Below are 16,290 nucleotides of genomic sequence, written 5' to 3'. Positions count from 1 at the left end.
AGGACCAGGGCTCCACACCAGGGATTAACATCACTGGGGACCTGCAGCAAAGACAAAAATAACTTAGGATTTCAGGTTTCAGAAACCCAGAATCTACCAGACTGCTCAGATATTAAAAACCAGACTTCACTTATAATCCCTTGCCTTCCAATGGCACCTTTGGATGCTGATTCACTGTACTTTACTGGGAGTTCATTTCCATTAATCCCTTTTGCAGATAGTAAAGCCAAGCCACATGAAAGAGGTACAAAGATCAGAGTCAGCAGAGACAGGGCACCCTGAGATACACTCTGAAGGGAGAAGCCAACTTGAAGAGTAAATGATACATGTTTTAAAACACAACCAGCAGTTTTCAATTATTTAAGGCACTGTTTTCTTAACAAGGATTAGAAATGATATTTCAAAACCATCACTTTTAGCACGATGACACCTTTTCAAATGAAGGGTTTCTGCTGCTGCTCCTGTTATCCTGCCTGTATTAAAAGATGACTTTCAAGTATTTTGTCTATCAGTTTTAAAGAGAAAAAAAAAATAACAAGCCTGAAAGAACAAAGACACCACTTCAAAGCCCTTCAGCAGAGAAGGAAGTGCTTTCTAGCAAAAATCATCCCCTTGTGTCAAAGAAACCTTTGTCAGACAGTTCCTCTCCTGCCTTGGCTGCTGTTCGGTTCAAGACAGAAAAGCAAGTGAGGAGAAAGAGGATCCCTGGGAGAATGACACGAGTCATGTCCCAGCAGAGCCCTCCCTCTGCCCTGGTGTTCTCCTGACAGTCCCTGAGAGCTGAGGGAGCTTGTGCAGTTGTCTTGTACCCCTTGCTCTACAACCAGAGTGTTCACAGCTCCTTTTAGAGCCCTTTTTCGGTCCCCCTCAAGTAACACATGAAGAAGTACCCAATAACTCCTGCTGGCAGTGGTCCCTCTCTCCTGGACCACTGCAGCAACATGTTATTTAACAACAGGGCTTTACCAGGAGTTCCTCTGATAGCTATTACCCCTAACAAGTTTCCCCTCAGTAACAACTTGCTTTTGACCTCAGCACACCTGGAGACTTCACCTTTCCATTCCACCTCTGACCTACCCCCACATAATTGACACGTTGCAATTATCAGCAATTTGTAAGCTTTGTTTTCCTTAGCACCCAATTATGCAAATAAGAGACCTGCAATGGAACTGCTCCTATTGGGCTGCAAATCCGTGGCCAAGTGTTTCATGCCTGACTGGCTGTGGGAGCCCAGGCCCAATATGCAGGAGCAGGAAATGAGAATTCAGGGAATACTTATCCCAGGCAATCTCTGTCGGGGTGGGAGAAGGATATTTAATACCTTTTTCATTAACTCTTATGAGCACCTACAGCCTGGATCCAGGCAGCTTCCATCAACGAGGACTTCTGAAGGTTTAACTTTCCTTTAGCCATTTTTCCTACCCTGGCTGTACTTCCAGCATTTCTCCAGGAAGGAGGCAGGGCCTAAAGAGGAGAAATCTTTAAATCTGGTGTCATGTGAGAAGATGGACACAGGCACAGGAATGAGTTGTACAACCTCCTGTCATTCCCTCCCTCCTCTCCAGGAACTCAGCAAGCACTTGTATTTTCATCAGGTTCCATCTGAGAACTCCTCAGGCAAGGAGGGGGAGGAAGACAATTAAAACAAAGCAAAATACCCCAAATCCCAGAATACCAAACTAACACATTAAAGACATCCCCCTTTATCCCCCTGCAGAACAGAGCACCAGAATATTCAACCACCAAGTCAGAAAAGGCAATTGAAGGCAGCCCCTCCCAGGATCACCCTTGAGGATCTGCCCACTTTGCCAAGTTTGCTTCCAGCCCTGCCTGGCACCTTTCCACCCAGGAATATGCACATTTGACTCCGTAATGGTTATTGCATGTCAGGCTCTTGGGCATTTGGCCCGTGGAACACTCTGTTTCCCAATCTATAAGCACATGAAATATAAGACCAAGCAAAATCTGAGACACTGTGGAAACCGAGGAGGGCTTGAAGGAGCTCCTGGAATAAAACTCGAGCCCCTCCCCACCCAGAGCAGTATTTTTAGGAAGCTGATTGAGAAATGTTTTCCTTGCTCCATTTCCATGTTTACTGGGATACAACATTGTTACACTGGATTGCATCAGAAAACATGGAAACAGCTCCTCAAATTGATCCGACCACAAGTTCTCTGAGGAATTTGCTCCTTGTCTCCAAGGAGTTTACTCAGCATAAACAATGGCAAAGAAATACAAGGCAGCCCTGAGAGAGTCTTTCTCCAATAAACTTTAGGAATATCAGAATATAGATATTTTAGGGAACTTCAGATGGGTTTTATGATGGCATGATTCTTATAAGACACTGGATATGGCCAGTCAGAAAATCACAAGATATGTTGGGCATCAAAGTGAAATTTGCTGCATTTTAGGAAAAGATCATCTGAGTGAAATAATGACAGGACCAAAAGAAGGACAACATGCACCGCCCCCGCCCTGGGGCTTTGAGGGTCTCAGCCACTGCAGGAGATGGAACTGGACCCTACTGTAGTATTTCCTAATGGTTACTAAGCACATAAATCCTTCAGTGGTCTGAACTCAGATCTCCAGGTCAGGCAGAACTCAGGGTGATTACCACGATAATGGGAATTACGGCAGCTTAAAACTGGTGAGTTTGAAATGGGGGTCTCTTCAATAACAGAGAGGATAAAAACGTACCAGCATTGCCTTTCAGCCATCTGAGTCACCCTGGCATGTAGTCAATTAGACACCAACTCAATTCACAGGAAAAGGGTTCTGGCTCAGCCAAAAGATAATTTGGGTCATACAGGTGAACTAATCTATCCCAGGCCAAGCATATCTTCCAATTCCTACCCCTCTGCTTATCTTGTCTTCCTAGTTCTTTTCAATTGATTAGCACAAATGGAATTTCCTTTCCAGAAAAAATCATTATAAAATTAGTGATGGAAATCATTCTGACAGGGACCAAAAAAAAAAAAAAAAAAAAACAGTGAAATGGCAGCAACAAACTTGGTATAAATGAATTTGTGTGGAGAGATTTCCAAGCCCCGTTAAGTTTGTTTGCTGGATTTTTGTTTGTTTGGGGTTGTTTGGTAGTTTTTTGTTTGGGTTTCTGTTGTTGTTGTTTGAAAATGTAAATAAATACTCAATTTCAGGGTTTTGTCTTCAATAGAGAGCAGAATAATATCTTTTGCCATTATAGTGACCAAGTGTCTTCATCTTTGTGTCCAGGGAAACCTGAGAATTAGGGGTTTAATAACAGGTATTATTCCCTAATATAAAAGGAAATGTGGATGTGTAAGAATGTAAAAGGTGGTGGCTGCTCCATCCCTGGAAGTGTCCATGGCCAGGTTGGATGAGGCTTGGAACAACTTGGGATAGTGGAAGGTGTCCCTGCCCATGGCATGATAATAAGCATGATAATCCTAATCTGAGTAATTCCATGATTCCACGATTCTGTGAAATTTGGCCCTGACTGTGAAGTCCACTAGACTTAAAACTCTGCCAAAAAAAGTGGTTCATTCAAAACTAGGATGGACCAGACAGCAAAGTGTGGGGTTTGTTACAGCTTTGGAACCAGACCCTGAAACCCCTCTGTTCCCAAGTCCTGACACTCTTATCAGGATCCTCCCTGGTTTAAGGCTGAGGAAACCGAGCCAGAGACCAAGTGCTGGGGCTGAAGCTGCAGCAGTTCAGTCACAACATCACAAACAGAACCCAAAAATCCTGTCCCCACCCTCCCCTGTAACCACCAGCCCACATTCCACGAGGCCAGAGCTGCTCCCGGGCTGGAAGCACTGCCTGATCCCAGGGCAGCCAAGCCATTCCCTGAGCTTCCCCATGGGAATGATGTCTGAGCAGGCACAGGCTCTGGCAGCAGCCTGCAATTGTTCCTGGAGGCTGGCACGGGGATAATTAGGGAATGTAACACGTGGGTAGAAGGAGTTTGTTCCTCCTCCGCCCTGTACGTGGCAGACGGGCTGTCAGGGCACCCAGATTAACTTCGGCACCTGAATTAGAACAAAGTGTTTTGCTATTCCCTTTCTCTTTCCCTCTCCCTGTCCCTCTCCACCCCTTTCCCTGTCCTTATTTTAATCTACAAACCAGTAATGGGTCTGCAGGCCTCGTGCCAGGGTACAGCTCTCATTCACCTGGCAAATGCTGGGATCCTTCTCCTGGCTCCAATTAAAAACCAAGACTAAAAGGAGGAGCCAGGAGGCCATTTCTGAGCCAAGGCATCCACCCAGGGTGTCCAGACTTTATAGGAATTAAATTTATGGGAACCAAAAACTTCCATCGCTCTCTTGCTCTTTCTCTTGCTCCGGAAGATGTTTTTATCACCCTTGATATCACAGTAAAAATGTTTTCAAAGGCTGAAATTATGAATATTGACAGTATTAATTTCTTTTAGCTTAACAAATAAAATGGAAATGACTTGGAAAATACACTGAGGCCAAGTACATTTTAATGCTTTAACAATTTTTACTTCTGATCAAACAACTAAGTGGGAAGTGTTAAGAGGCACTTCAGAGCAGAGTCCCTGGGGCTCCCAAATACAGCATCAATTAATTCCTAATTGTCCTTCCCATAATAAAAAAATCATATTTTAATTGTTCCCTCTGCAAGACTCATTGAGGAACCTGGGAGTTGTTACTCCCATACCAAGTGCTTCCTCAAATCTAACATAAATCCACCAGCAAGGACTCACAGCAGCTGTTTGTGCCTGATGATTTCAGTGCTGCCCTTTGCCAGCCTCCCTCAAACTCCTCTCTTCTGCCCCCCAAACTATCTTTGCAGGACATTCCAAGGGTAAAAAGTGGGAGAACAGAGCCCTGAGCACACCCCTGTGACCTGGCAGGCTCCATGCAGGTTGGGCAAAGTCCTGACAAACTTCATTTACATGTCAACAAAAGGAAGATGGGAATTCATGCCACTGACTGACATGGGAACAGCTCTAAGAGCAGGGTGAAGAAAGCAGCGCTTCTTCAAACTGCAAACTCCTTGGGGCAGGGAAACCTGCCAAATTCTGGCACTGCTGAGCGACTTGGATCGCCTGGCAGGGATGGGATGGGGGCAAACACAGGCCAGTCCAGTCCAGTCTGAGGCACCTGCCTCATTCCCATCACAGTTCCAACCATGGGCAATCATATCTCACACTGATCACCGTGCATTAATTAAAGGTTACTGCTGACGGGAGGCAATTTTATTTAGCCAAGCATCACACTTGCAGATGAGTCAGTGGCGTCGGTAAACGCGGGTCATCAGCCAGCAGGCACAATGCAAAGGAAGCAGGCTGACTTCCCAGGATTGCTCTCTGCACTCGGGGGGAATTAGGGATGCCCATTGGAATGCAGTCACAAGCCCCAGGCTGTGGATGGGACCAGCTCTCGGTGTATCAAAGCTACTGTTGAGCAATCAGAAGCTTTAATCCCGGGCTTTAATCCGGCACCTCCACCCAAGCAGTGGCTCAGAGCAGATCTCTTGGCTTTCCTGTGATGCTGGAGACCAGAAAGTGAGGAGGGAGTTGAGTGTCCAGGGCCTCAGGGCTGAGAAAAAAATCATCAGGAATCTTATCGGAGCAGATGAAATCACACTGCTGTCCTCCCTCCTGTCACAGATCTTTGCTTGACATTTGGAGTCATTCCCTTGTTCTGGAGGCAGTGACTTGCATTCTAGAGCACATTTGTGCTATAGGTCCACTCTTCCAGCAACCTGAAAGCATCTCCTGCCCATTCCCCTTGTCCAAAGCTCCATCCTCAGGCTTCATTCCCTCCAGAAGAATTAACAGAGCACCTTTCAGCAGCGAGATTTTCATCTGAACCACTCATATACGTGGTGTGCCCTTCATTCCAATGGACTGGGATAACCTGAGGAAAACAGTCCCCCCCTCCATGTGGGGGTGAGGGGAGGTGGGAAGATGAGGGGGGAGAGTGAGTGACTCACTGTGTGTCCAGACAGCCAGATCTGAGCAAAGAAGGTGTCAGACATCACCTAATAGTGGAAATTAGGAAACCCAGATAAGATAAGTGCACAGGGACTTGGGAACTCGGGGAAGTTGCAACAGTCTCGAAGTCAAAAAATAAGATGAAATAAGGACCCAAAATTAAACAAAACAAAACATGGCAATGTTAAGCAAACCAGCAAAACAAGGCAGAGCTACCAGATGATGCCCTGGAAATTCTGCCTTGCTCACTTCATGCTGCTCATGGAGCCTTTCCCAGTTCCTTTCCATCCTGGCTCGGAGCAGCAGTCCCTTATCTGCTCAACAGTTTATTTTACCCATTTTGTAAAGGAATTACAGAACAGGGGAAAAAAACATTGGCTATTTTGAGCGTCCCCACGACACAGCTGCGAGTGTGGGAAGGTGGGACCGCAGGGCAGAGGAGTGTCGAGGTCCTGAAGAAGATCTGTCCCTGCAGGAGGTCACACCCCCGCTCTGAGCACCTGAGGCCATCGGAGACCCCAGGGCACAGTTTGGAAGAGTGTGGGTGTTAGCCCTGGTACTCTGTCCAAACTGGGGCTAGTTACAGTCACCCTCCCTAAAATCCTGCTTGGCATCCCAGCTGGAAAAGTTCATTTTGCTGTTCTGTCTGGAACAGCAGCATCTGGAATGCCATCAGAACAGTGTCCCCAGGGCGGGGAGGCCTGGGAAGACAGTTGCCTTTATCATCTTGCATCAGCACTTTAACACCCACAGGGTGAAACAGAGACTTGAAAAAGAATAAACTGAAAAGTGACTGGTTTCAATTCCAGACTTCTCAAGAAGCCCAAATGCATTATCCATGTTTAGCAGCCACGGCTCACCAAATTCACTCCTGGTTTTTTTCCCCCTAGTGCTCAAAATTTGGGATCTCCCACGGGCTTCTGGATTCCAGCTCTGCATTCCTGTTTTCCTCCATTGCATAAGTTGACCCCCTGGTTTGTATGATGAGGAGGGAAGCACAAGAAATACATGGATATCTTAATCAATTTAACTTAATTAATTTAATTAAATTCCTCTCTCCTCATCACCTGTGACAATTCTGAACAGAAACAACAATCTGGTTGGTGGGAGCAACCTTGAAGAGCAACCTCTCTTGTTTTGAGAGAGAATATGAACATTTTTCAAAATTAAAGGTTAACTCCAGTGTCCACCAGTGTTTCTCCTTCCAAGGAGTCCTACTGACAAAATAAATCCGTGAGACTGTGGGAGATAAAAGTGCAGGTAGATCCTGGGAAGTTGGAATTGCCATCTTTGAGGGTTTTCCACCAGTTTTAGCAAAGAAAACGAAATCCTCAGCATTGTGCCTTTTGCCATCATTAAATCTGAGTTTTCCACTGGTGCAGAATTTAATACTGCATCCCCAGATGCAGAGTCATGGGGAAAATCGCATTTTCTTTACCTTTCAGATACAATAAATAGATAAAACTGTTAAAAATGCAAGTTATTTGAGTAACCAAAGGCTACAGCTCAATACAGCCAAGACAATGTACTCTGAGACTCAGATCTGGAAAAGAGATATCAGGAGAAATGTGTCTCAGCCAAAGTTAATATTTGCACAAAAATGGTGAGTCAGATAAACTGGGATTTCCTCTCCCAGCCACTCATGGCTTATCCATGGCACCTCAATTTGATACAATAACTTTCATCTGAGAGTGAAAAGCGTTCAGCTCAGGTAAGGAAGACTTTATTTTGGGCCTGAATTCTCCCTCTGTATCCCCTTCTGAAATGTGCAGGGAATGATGTTGTCACCCAGGATTCCATCACATGCTCTTGCCTGCCTGTTTTCAAGAGGTACCCGATTCCTGATCCTCAGTTATCCCCCAGGAATGTCGTGTAAAACCAATACACCCGTTCCACCATTTAAGTCCTCTATTTAAAGTTCCCAAATTAAACCAGAAAACACCTCAGAAAAAAAACCCAACTCACTTGAAATTCCAAATATCTTCCTGCCCTAATAACACATGTTTAGTTCTAACCTATTTCAGTTAAAGGAAGGCACTTCAGAGCAATTTAAATTTCTTCCATGCTCAGTTTTGCCAAGTTAGGCAAGAGCTTCTCACTGTCACAGAGGTAGAACATCAGGAAGATCCATCTCACAATGTTATGGAAGCTCCCTGGAGGTGTTAAAAACGTTTAAGAACACGCCAGCAAACATCCACGTCCAGGTTTAGTGTGGGAAGTTCAATTACACCATCTACTTGGTCTCCTTCTGGCTCCAACCTTCTATAATTTTATTATCATTGTTTTATTCAGTCCACCAGGAGTTCCTGAGCTTCCCCTGTCCCTCCCGCAGTTCTCAGGACGCTTCAAAACAAAAGGGCTTTTTATCCAGCCACACACATACAAGGGAATGATAAATAAACAATCAACATTCAAATAAAATCACTGCTGTAAGCAAGGAACGTGTTTCGAATCAAACCACGCCGGGGACGTTGGTGCCGAGACAAAAATAAGCTGAATCACTTTTTATTTTCTCCCCGAGGGACTGGCAGCCACGCTCCAGGGGCTGAGCTGGTTTTCCTCTGAGAGGAAGCCAGGCCTTCCTGGGAAAAGTGCTGGGCAGGGCTCAGCCCTGCCTGCCACCAGCTCAGAGTGCAGGGGGGAGCCGTGCCAAGCAGTAGTAGGGGCAGCTCCAGAAACAACAGCCGGGAGCAAGACGGGAGGAAGGACCACGCAACAACACCCTCCACGGGCTGGAAAAACTGATGGGCAACAAGGGGAATGATGAGCAACCAGCAGGGAAAGGGACAATTATTCCCTGTATCTTTCTGCTGTGAGAAGGGGCAACGTGAGAACTGGGGTTTCCAGAGGATTCACCCGTTGCTTTTTCATGCCTTGTGTGGAGGGTGACGGGAATCCAGCAATGCCTGATTGCTGTGGTCAGGATGCTCCCCAGGGAATTACCTACAGTAAGCAGAGGGAATGAAAATCTGGCCTTGAGAGTTCAGAGGCAACTTCTGAAATTCAAACTCTAAACAAAAGCATCCTTAAAAATTAAAAGACTAAAGCCCTGCTGTGAGGTTTTTTTTAGAGGAAGAAGCTTCGTTTCGCTGTCTCAGTCTGACTGCACGCTTACCTGCTCGTTAATATTTCGGATTCTCCAGAGCAGGCACTATTTTCCAGAAGTACGGAGCATTTTAGTGCTCAGCTTGCTGCTCTTGGCACTGCATAAACACTGGGTCACATTTTAAAAAAAGCATATTATGCATTTAATCATGTCGATATGGAAAGAGCAGGATTTATTAAAAGCACCTAGATAAGTTCCAGGCCTTACTCCCATTAGCTTCCAGGGGTGACTCACAACCTGGTTTTATGAACTGCCTGGAAAAATCCCTTTGGGATTCAACTACATCTTTAAGCACATTTTATAAATGTGACCTGCTGTTCCTACGTGGTCTTTAGAACAACGGGGTGATTCCTTTGGGGATTTTAGGAATGGCAGTAAGGCACCTCATAATCCCGGGACGCTCTTGCTTGTGACACACTCAGTACCCAGCCACCGACCTTCCAATTCTTACTCATATATTTATTTCTTATGCTCTTTTTTGTCCAAGTTCTTGCAAAAACCCGCTGGGCTCTTATTATTTCATTAGCTGTCTAGACTGTGATGCAGGTAAATAGGGGGGACTTTAAAATGGGAAGGAGCACATAGGGGAAAAAAAATAAAGAGAGGAAAATCAGAAGGTGCTGCTTCTGATCTGAGCCTTCATGTAACAGTGCTGTGATGCAAATGTAAATGCAGTAATTTATGACTGTGTTTCTATACAACGCTCAGCCAGAAAGTCCCTGGAGATTTTTTTGGTGTGTGAACCGCCAATATCACAGGATCACAGAATCCCCAAACTGACGTGGCTCTGTTCCCTGTGAGAAGGTGCTCTGAAGGGCCGGATAAGGACGGAGATACCAAAATAAGTCCATAAAGCAGCCCCTGACCTTGGACTCCGCTCCCATCGCCCCCTCCCAGCCCCGCCGCCATCTTCCCGGGCAGCCGAACCGCGGCCGCTGATTGGCTGCGCAGTGACGCTTCGGCCGAGCGCGGACCAATGGGAAGGAGGCTCCCTGTTGCCATGGCAACGGCAGGGCCTGGTGCGGCCTGAGGCGCCTCGGGGCCTGCGCTGAGTTATAACGGATTATATCTGAATTATAACAGCTGTCAATGAATTATAACCGAATTATAGCCCCGTCCCGTCCACACCGTTTAAATTTCTCCCCCTTTAACGAATTCAGTAGGAAAAATCTAGAGGGACCTTCTGTGTAGAAATGTGGCGATGAATAACCGCGTGTGTGTGCGCGCATACATAATTATATATACATATGGATATGCATATGAATATGGCATAATTTTACTCCAGTGGGCCAATTTCGCTTTAATAAATAAAATGTTATGAAGGGAGGGTGGTCAGCTTGTTTGGAAGAACAACACTGGCCGGCTGCGACTCAGCTTTCCCTGGCTTTTTCACAGCTAGGAGCTGCTTGATATTTTTGGCTCGGCTCTATTATTATAATTTTTTTTTTTTTCCCTTTTAAAAAATATGAGGCCGTAGGCTTCCTCCCAAGACACACTCAGGTGGGGCCGCTTCTAGCTGCTGACTTTCCCCTGGGGCACCTCATTTTGTTAAAAAAAAAAAAAAAGGGGGGGGGAATAAAAAAGGACAAGTCTCCCATGACGCACTCAATAAAGCTCAGATGGCTCCGCTGTCCCCTGTCCTGTCTCTGCAAGGCTGTGCAGCCTCATTGCACCTCCCTCAAAATGGTTTTAAAAGGCTGCAGATGGAAGAGCAGTGACATTTATCACTTGCAAATGAGGGCCCTGCGTCACCTCTGAAGGAGAGTTACATTCTGTAATCCTCATTCCAGGGTATTTTTCTGCTGACTCTATACCCGGAGTCTCAGTGAAAATGAGCTCTGTGCGCTCAGTTTTATGGCTGCAGGGTTGGAGTGACTCCCCGAGGGTGGATATTGAGCCCCCCAAAATCTCGGTGGGATTGTTTTAATTCACAAGTGTCACCTGGAAAGGGCAGAGTTGGACCACTGCTCTTCCATCTCTCCACAAGGAGTTGTTTTTCTGGTGTTGGGCCTTTCTCATGCGAGAGTTTTGATGTATTTGTTCCATCTCAAACTGTGCTGGGGCAGCCTGTCATCTTTAAGTTTGGTTTTAGTCAGACAAAACTTTGACTCTGAAGTTTTAGTAAAAATTATAAAACCATGTCAAATCAGTCCATCACTGGGGAGTGGGGCCAGTTTTTGCCACACTGTGAGTTTTTCATTGAGAACTAGTGCCTACTGCATAATAAAACATAATATATCAAGAATGTCTGATCTGTGTTATAGAAAATATTGTTATCCCTGTTCAATCATTCATCCCTATTTTATTTTTTCTTTTTTTATGGCATGAAGTTCTCAAATAGATGGGAGTGAGAAATAAGGGAACAAACAATGCTGTAAGAGAATATATAACTCCAACCACTACAGTGCTTGTGTGAATGCAGTCGGAATTGGGCAATTCTGGAAGAGTCACCCCTTGAAGGGTTGCCCAAATCTTCATTCCTATTGTTCCCACCACTTCCAAATGAAAATCCCTTGTCCTGCCATTGGGCTGAGGGGAGAGGGAGAATAGAGAAAGGAGGAGGAGAGAAAGCCCCAGCAGCTCCATTCATGGGGGGGATGCAGCCACTGCCAAGTGTCATTATGAAAATTCTTCCTTTTCATACGATATTAAACTCTCCTCTTGGCAGGTCCCCTGATGCAGTCAGTGTTTTCAGTGAAAATACACGAGGTACTGAATTCTTTAACCTCAGTTCATTTCTCATTATATTACTCTGTTAATAGTCCTGGGAAATACACAAAAACCCCAACGCTGTGTCTGTGCTGAGCAGGGAGCTCTGGATGTTTAGGGTGGCTCTTGGCAGCGAGTCTGATGGAGAAGAGGAAAAAACATTGTGCAAAGGAAAAAGGGTTCAGGAAGAATTGATTTTTCTGAATTTAATTAAGCATTGAAATCAAGGCCATTTGGACCTCGTCTTCCTATGCAAGTACCTCTCTAAATGCCAGGGATTTGAGGTTTGAATCTGTGCTGAAGGAGTGCTAATTATCAGCTCTGGGTTTAATTCAGTTCCTCCCCAAATTCAAGGTTCTCTTTCCTCTTTGCAGTCAGAAAGAGAAGGTTGACATGGATTCAGCGTGGAGTTTGCTCCCAAGAAGTTACTGCCCATGAGGTGGGACCCCAATAAGTGAGGAAGTTGGGGTTTCTGCTCTGTCACAAATAAAAATTCAAGTGATGTGAAAGCAGACATGGAAATGTAACACAATTCCAGTGGCCTCCAAATGGGAGTCAACAAGTACACCTGCTTTTCCTCGTAGCAGGGGCTGGGAGCAGACTCACAGTCAGCTCTTGTGGCTGAAGTCACCGATGAAAACTGTGCAACTGCAATAAATTTATTGCTTATGACCGTGAGCAAGAGACTGGGCAGTGATTTATGGTGTTGTGGCTATAAATTTCGTTCCTATCTCCTGGCCCAGGTGTATTTCATCTAGAAATATTTGATTAATAAAGAATGATTTTGTTCAAAAGGCCAGTTGATCATAAGTTTCGCTGCATCAGCCAAAGAAGTAGAAAAATCATGTAAAACTCGTGCTCAATATTGTATTGATTGCAGGGGAACAGCCTGCAAGACCTTTCGACCAGAAACTCTTAGTCCATCATTTCAATTGACAAATAACAATCGAAATGTAATTCCAGCCAGTTCCCAGAAAGGCAGAGAATGCCATTTTATTTCATCACTAATGTGGCAGACATTGTGTGCCCTGTGTTCACCCAGCTGTGTCCTCGGGGGCCGGATGCCTCTGCTCATGGAGAACATGATGGATTATGATCAGAGGACCTGATTTACAGGCCGGGGGTGGCACACACGGACCCAAGGGAGAACGAAGCCTCTGCTGAGTGGACTGCAAAGCTCATATTGTAAATGCATCAGACAGCTGAAGGTTGAGGAGTTGCCTGTTGCACAGAAGTGTGAGAAGTGAGGGAAAGAGGTACAAGGGTTTGCTCAGGGTGAGGCAAAAGTATGTGGCACAGGTGGAAAATGCCCCTGATGTTGTTTGTCCAGTTCCCGTGTCTTCGTTCCTCCTCTGTCTTCTCAACCCACCACTGAATTTGCAGGTTGTTGTCAGATTCTGTCATCCAGCTGTGTCCTTGCCCTGCAAGGCTTCAGCATTCCCGGCCATGGGGTCAGGAAACTGTGCTCACACAGACCTGCTGGGTAGGGCTGCTGAGGGACTTGTTATCTAGGTCCTGTCTCCAACAGAATTGGGAATCCTTGAACATCTGCCCTGATTTCTGCTCCCATTTCCCCTCACAAGTAGTTGATTTGTGCCAATACACACTAAACAGATGTTTAAATGCTCACTCATTTTTTTTTCCTATTTCACCCCCCTCATTTTGTCTTTAGTTTAGGCCATGATGGCTTTAGGCTGGAGTTTTTAAGACCATTCATGGCTCCACTCACAGCACCTCAAGGCAACCTCTATTTGTGCATATCTCCAGGAGAAGTAGAAAAAAAGTTCCATTTTCCAAAAATTCCTCCCACTTCCTCTTCCCTGCGTGTGCCTCTAACCACTGCTGTATGTGCAGTTAATTGAAATGGTGTTTGTTTTATCTTGAATAACCTTGTAATTGATTGAGGTGGTGGACAGCAAGACTCCAGAGTCATTTACATACCTGTGCATGGAGCAGTAATTTCTAGGAGCCTTTCCACTGCTTTTTTTTTTTCCCCCTGCAGAACTATAGCGCCCTGTATGCGCGTGTTTGCATATATCTATAGATATTCGCATTCCCAGAGATCTCCCCACAGTCCATTCGCTCTGCCTGGGACTGTCCATTTGCTGCTCCTTGGGATCTTATGTTACCTGGGCTGGTGAGACTCCTGGCACTCTTCCCTGCCGAAGAAAAACAGCCTGATTTGGGGAGTGCTGGCTCCGCACAAGGCCCCGATTGTGTGCGGGGGCCGAGAGGGTAACAAATGCAGTTTAATTATGTTGGATGCTTGGTGGCTGCTTTGCAAAATCTTTTATTTGTTTTGAGAAGTGCCCCAGCAGCAGCACTAAATTTTGTGTGCATTTGGGGAGCCTCGCCGGCCGCCGGTGCTGGGGGAGGGAGGGACGGGCTAATTAACTGGGCTGCTGTCAAGCTAATAAACTAATGGAGAGCTTAAACAAATAAAAAAATAAAGGAAGTAGACATGATGGGGAAAAATAAAGTGACTAGACATGAAGTCTTACGACATGCATTTCCACCTTCCGTGAAAAGGTGGCCTTGGGCACCCAGAATTTTGCGGATGGAGTTTTATGTCTCCTAATTCGAGTCCCCCTTTTTAGGAGGCAAAGGTTTAGCGGATCTATCCAGGAATGAGTAACGAGAGAGGAGCTTTTCCCATCCTGCCCAGAAACCAATTCCAGCTCATCAGAGCTGTTCGTTTTGGAAGAGAGTCAGATTGGCCTTCACGGGACAGAGGGGAGTGGAAAGCAATCAATGTTTAAATCTCCTCTTTGCCAGGCTGAGATGTTACATAAGGTTGAGGAAAATGTTTTATTATCCCAACTAAGCCTGAAGTGTCAGATACTGACAGCATGTCAGAGACAGGATACTGGCCTTGATGGTCCAATGGTCTGACTCAGGCTGACAGATTTGCTATTCCACCCTCTCAGATTATTAGTTGTTCTTTTTTGGTCCTTTAGGCACGAGGTGATTTTAAACTAAAAAGGTTTGGGACTGGGCTGAAAGAACCCTCCCAGTTCTGCTCATCGTGGAGCACCAGACAAATATAAACCTTCTCTCATCTGATTTCTGCAGGTCTGCAGCTGCCATGATCTCATCACAGGGTGGTACATGCTGTGTTGGGGACGTACCTGTGGTTGAGCTGCTTGGGTTTGTGTCATCCAGGTCCTTCTTTGCACGTCTCAGATTCCAGAGTGCTCTTCCATGAGACCTCAGGGGACCGCATGCCCATGTTTTCCTGAAGTTTTCAACCCTTCTGCCACTTCAGTGGGTAGTGGCTCTTCTACCTGCCTTTTCCAAGGCTTATCTCAGCTCCAGAGTTTACACAAGAACTCACAGGGCCCTCAGATGTTTCTGAATGCTCCATTCTCTGACCCAGTGGTTAACAAAACACACAGTGCTCCGTGTTCTTCTTCAGGAAAATATTTACAAGCCAAAATCACTGTTACTTGGCCACCCTCTCCCATCAAACCCAGAGAAGTTCGTGCTGAATAACTTGAGGGAGCCATTGCCAGATCAGAACTTGGAAAACATCTTTTCAAACACTAAAGAGAAGAAGTTTTGCCTTTGGAGATCTACAGAAAATGGTGGGTGGTCCCAGCCAGCGTGAGACATGTGTGACTGGGATGACATGGAGTGATGGCTCAGCCCTGGAGCTGGGCCAGGCTCAGCTTGGAGCAGCCACTGGTATTCCAGAGCTCCTGGCAGGAGCATTTGAACCATCCCCTGATTTCCCTTCCATTTTCAGGATGAAATGTCAGCCCAAAGACTGGTGAGATTTGATGGTGCCTCCCAAGTGTGACAGCAACTCAAAGGAGCAGAAAGATTTTGTGGTCTCAGAACAAAACAATCAAACCACATTTGAAGCACTCATTGGCTTTTTGGAGATCTCTGCACAGACCAGTAATTTCCTTTAAACTTGGAAAGGTCTGAAGGCGAGGGAGGTTGTTGGTTACATTCTCACAGCCCTCCTCACACTCACTCCACGATGCTGCAGACAGATTTTGTAGCGCTACAGTCTGCCCCAAATTACACCCCCTGCAACTTCCCTGAATCCCAGGATTTCCTTCAGCAGAGTGTGGTTCCCACTGTTCTGGTGAGGTCTCGAGCAGGAGGCAGCAGTCACACAGAGCTGCTCAAAAATTTGGAAGGAAAAAGAGAAATCAATACCAGCATTTTCCAGGAAGAAGGTTGATTTTGTGTGTTTATTGTCATTCCTGAAGTACTTTGGGCAATTTTTCGATTAATAAATCTGAATTCATTTTGGCTCTGGGAGCAGATCTCAGCCGCCCTTGGTTCCTGCTGTGCCACGAGACACCCCCCAGATGACAGGCAGAGACGTCACTGGAGCGGAGGAGACGCACAACTTTCCATCTCACTCCGGGCAAAAGATTCATCTTCCTCCAACAAAACCTCTGGATGTTTTCTGCCCTCAAAAGCTGAGCTGTTTCAACCTCACATCCCACTGTTTTGCTCCCTCAGTGCACAGTGTCACTCACCAGAATGACTCTGCTGCTTATTGCTCAGGAGGAGC

General features: G+C 45.8%; 1 long non-coding RNA gene across 1 annotated transcript; it reads right to left on the bottom strand.

The window, feature by feature from the left end:
* Positions 1-5,216: 5,216 nt before the first annotated feature.
* Positions 5,217-8,402, bottom strand: LOC114065334. Its single transcript, XR_003572933.1, has 3 exons — positions 7,910-8,402; positions 5,944-5,991; positions 5,217-5,546 (listed from the first exon to the last, which is right to left on the bottom strand). It is a non-coding gene; the product is annotated as an uncharacterized LOC114065334 (long non-coding RNA).
* Positions 8,403-16,290: the final 7,888 nt, after the last annotated feature.

This window comes from Empidonax traillii, unplaced genomic scaffold, assembly GCF_003031625.1.
Source record: "Empidonax traillii isolate 1590-97213 ecotype Southwest subspecies unplaced genomic scaffold, ASM303162v1 scaffold647:size433247, whole genome shotgun sequence".
In the NCBI taxonomy this organism is placed as follows: domain Eukaryota; kingdom Metazoa; phylum Chordata; class Aves; order Passeriformes; family Tyrannidae; genus Empidonax; species Empidonax traillii.
Note: the sequence above shows the minus strand (reverse complement) of the source record. Positions and strands in the feature narration are given on the sequence as shown.